Source organism: Belonocnema kinseyi, chromosome 7 (genome assembly GCF_010883055.1).
Source record: "Belonocnema kinseyi isolate 2016_QV_RU_SX_M_011 chromosome 7, B_treatae_v1, whole genome shotgun sequence".
NCBI classification, from domain to species: domain Eukaryota; kingdom Metazoa; phylum Arthropoda; class Insecta; order Hymenoptera; family Cynipidae; genus Belonocnema; species Belonocnema kinseyi.
Window position 1 is genome coordinate 87,737,149 of NC_046663.1, and position 4,717 is coordinate 87,741,865.

A 4,717-nucleotide genomic window follows, 5' to 3' on the forward strand; every position below is an offset into this window, starting at 1 on the left:
TGTCTAATTGTTCTGGAAGGTTCTCAATTATATCATTAAGAATATTATGGAAATATAGCACGTCCCAGCCACTACAGCTGTAGAATATCGGTAAGGTAGGTTTCTATGGTTTGGTTTTTATGTTCTCTGAACTAAACTATTCAACTAGAAAGCAATAAATTATCCTCTATTTCTATATACTATATTATTATTTTTGCATTTTTTAATTTTCTTATATCACTAAATTTTTTATTTAAGAGTTCCAGAAAGTAGATGTTCAAGTAATCCCTGTATGATTTTATTCCTATGTTTGATTCACATTTTTCTTACACTAAATTTTAATATGGCTGAATTTATTCTTATCATTCTTCATACTTTATTGCAAATACGTAAATTCTAACAAAAGCTTCCAAATTATACGTTCTTCATCTCTAAATAGTTGATTCAATACTACGAGACTACCTGGTATTAAGTCTAAATCTGTTACAGTAACCCACTATTTTTAAAAGGATCTCTTAAGAATCTGTTGGAATTCTTCAAGATTCATACAAAAATGTTTATATGATGTAATTCGTTTTGATGAGGCATGCTATGAGATTTGTAACTAGTTTTGAGTCGGTCAATCGCAAACTCTTCTATCGACTTGTAAATTTTAGAAAATTATTTTTGTGCTAAAACATTTTTAATACATAGCTCTCTATCTCTCTCTTTCTCCCTGAACTATACAAGCTGCATATCATTTATCATCCTTATCTAATAATATATCTCCTCTTTGTCTAATTGTTCTAGAAGGTTCTAAGTTATAATCGACACTTGTGCTTTATAATATTGAAAAACGCAAAAAAGAAAGGAATGCAATATTAAAAATAACCTTGAAGTTGTTTACGAAAAATTTCATTGTAGAAATTCAATGACGTCATTGAGAATATTCTGGAAAAATAGCATAAACTACTACATCTATAGAATATCGGTAAGGTAGATTTCTATGGTCTCTCAATTAAATTAGCTAGCTAGAAAGCAATATATCATCCTGGATTTCTATAACCTATATTAATTTTTGTATTTTTTAATTTCTATTTGACTAAAATTGCGAGCTGTAAAAAGAAGTGATCTCTCTATAGAACGATAGCATAGGATAATGAAATGTGTGCAGCCTCAGACTGCTGATGTATGAATGGTTCTGCGAGTTTAAATGCGTGTAGCTGTTATCTCTTTTCCTCGCTCGCTACTTGATACTAGAATAAAGCGACAAGCATCCCTGAGTATATGACCTACCATAAGAAATGATGTTTTATTCCTTTCTTACCTTTAATTAACTTTATAGATATACTTTTTCAATTCTAATTATTTTTCTCGAAGATTCTAGACTGCAGAAGAATGTTTTTCACAGGCAGAAACTTTTACTGAAACTATCATCTATCAGGAATTTTCAAATCAAACTTAATAAGCATAACAGGATGCCATTCCATAACGCTCATATCAAATTTCATCTGTCCACCTGCATCTTTTACGCATTAAGCAAATAAAGGCAGGAATTTTTAGCTAAAGTATCATCTATCAGGAAGCAATAAATCAAATAAATATTCAGAACAGGATGCCATACGTAGCTCTCCATATAAAATTAACCTATAGACACGCATCTTTTGTGCATTTACCAAACGTCTTGTCTGCCAGGAAGCAATAAATCATCCTTGTTTTTCTCATTTAACCTTGACACATGCACGTGATAACCTTGAACCTGTTTACATGAATTTGGCTACAGACTATTGCGTAATCGTGACGTTATCGGGATCCTTCGAGAAAGATCTCAAAGCTTAGCACGGACACGAACCCTTGTTTTCCAGAAAATTTAGCACAGACACGAACCACTACAGCTTGAAGCTTCTCGATGCCGGCAAGGTAGGAATCGTGGTCCAGAACCGGCCCTGTACATCTACTAAGGCACATGCAGGTATGCTACGCTCACACCGACACACATGGATACACAAGCATGCACACACACACACACACACAGACGTGCACTAATACTAATAGGGCCAGAGCCCGCCTTGTGTAACTACTAGAACAGACGAATTACAAATAAGTATTACAGAACTTTTAAAATTTTCTGCTCCTGGTAGAGATCAACTGGTGTTAATCATTCCATTTCTTCGTGACAAAAACCTGAATTATGTGTGGCTTCGACTTTACTGAGATACAAAGAGTTTTCATCTAAGTTCCGTGGAAATACAAAAGTTATGTTTATCTCGTTCAAAAAACCTTACAACCCAGTTTCTAGCCAAACCATCAGCAGATGGGTCAAGCAAATTTTGACTAAAAGTGGAATTGACACTACAATGTTTTCTGGCCATTCAACCCGTCACGCCGCAACTTCTGCGGCCCATAAAAGCGGAATTAGTTTAGACATAATTAGAGAAACTGCTGGTTGGACTATTACATCTGGCGATACCAATTTGGCTAAAGCTATTATGTCTAGAATTTAAGTTTTATATTTTTATATATCAACTACGCAAATTTTATATTATGTATATAAAGGTTTTTCTATTTGTACTTCCCTTCTTTTATAAAAATTTCTACTACGTTTTAGTCTTATCCTTGACTTTATGTACATCGTTAAACCTACTTGAATTTTGTTCAAATGATTATTTAAACAAAATGTACAAATAAAAACACAAGTAAAAAGAAAAACATTGTGACCTTTTCTCTAAACCTCTACATGGTAAAATAAGTATAATCTCGAGAACGAGGCTCAAAATATAATTGTTCGATCAAATGATCGCCTTCATGGCGTGAAATTCTATCGAAATTGTATGAGAGCCTCGTTCGAAGAGATTATACTCCCTCCCCCTATATTCAAATTTATTGGGGAATAAAATTTCCTTTTTGACCCACCCACTTCGCAGCCTGCTCATAAGGTCACTATTTTTCTTTAAATACATTGCTTACCTCTAAACATTATGAATCAGATCAAGTCCAGTCCCGTACAGCCGACGCTCGGGCCCCTAACATTTCAATTTTTTTGTCTCTAAATGTTGTGCACTCTAGTAGACTTGGGGATAACTACATGGTAAAATAAGTATAATCTCTCCGAACGAGGCTCTCATATAATTTCGATCGAATTTCACGCCATGAAGGCGATCATTTGATCGAACAATTTTATTGAAGAAACTTATAACAAGAAGTCAAGGTGTAGTAAGGTGAAGATTATATATTATTTATTAAGTGTGTAAACCATTAGATATAAGTGTGTAGCTCTTGTTTGCAAGTCAGGCTACAACATTATTGAAGAAAATAATCACTTTTTCCTGGTACCACAAGATCTGGATTTTCAGGGTTTTAGACGAGGATCTAAATGCTGACCTTGGCAAGACCTTTATAATAATCAAATAATAATAATAACCTTCAAGGTTATTTCAAGGTCAATTTTTATTTTCCCCCCCTATTTTTGACACCGCCAATCGAAAGAACGCAAAATTTTACGTTCAGATATGCATTAAGGCCGTGTGACCTAATGACCTTCAAGGTCATTCCAGGGTCGTATAAGCTCAAACAAGGTCTAGATGGCTGATTAGCGAAAATATTCGTTTTCGAGAGAAATGTTTCCAAGAAAAGTTTCAGGAGTTTGGACGAGGATCTAATTGGTGACCTTGAAGCTGCTGACCTTGGCGTTGACCTGCAAGGCTGATCATAGAAAATCTGCGTTTCAAAAAAGTTGTTAAAAATTGCATCTAGATCCGGTCGACTAAGACGAGATTCATCGTAGGTGTCATCAGTCCCCAAAAAAAACCCTATGTGGATCCGGCCCGCTAAGGCGAACTCGATTGAGGGTCTCCTCAATCCACAACAAAAAGGTTGTATGTGGATCCGACCAGCTAAGGAGAGATGGCCTCATCCGACCACAAACATACGAAAATACGAACACAAGCCACAAACATAGGAACTTTTGTTTGTGGTCTGATGAGACCATCTCGCCTTAGCTGCCATATCTGAACGTAAAATTTTGCGTTCTTTCGATTGACGGTGTCAAAAATAGGGTTCAATGCCAAGGTCAACATTCAGATCCTCGTCCAAAACCCTGAAACTTTTGTCTGAAACATTTCTCTCGAAAACGCATATTTTCGCTGATCAGCTGTCTAGACCTTGTTTTAATTTACACGGCCCTGGAATGACCTCGAAGGTCATCGGGTCGCATGTCCTTGATGCATATATGAACGTAAAATTTTGCGTTCTTTCGATATGCGGTGTCAAAAATAGGGGTTTCTATTTGAAAAATAAAAGTTGACCTTAAAATAACCTTGAAGGTCAACGCCAAGGTCAGATTTAAGGTCACCATTCAGATCCTCGTCCAAAACTCTGAATTTTTTGTCTGCAACATTACTCTCGAAAACAAATTTTTTCGTCGATAATGGGGATGGGCGATACCTTTTGATGACCCTTTATAAAATAACCAATTACGCTCGCAGCTACAGTACACGCTACGACACTTCTCGTTTCCCGATTTCTCCTTCATTCGCTTGCCCTCACTCCTTGTCTCATATCACGCACACACATACGCGGCCGGCTACACCTACTACGCCGCGTATGTACACCAGGGAGGGGCAGATATTTATTAGAAGGAAAAGCAGTAAGCGAAAGAATCTTTCGTGGCTGAATCTGTACCAAAGCAAAAAAATGACAGAATGACATTACCCTTACTAAAAAAACCCACCCAACTCGCTCATTACTTCGACATCCGGTT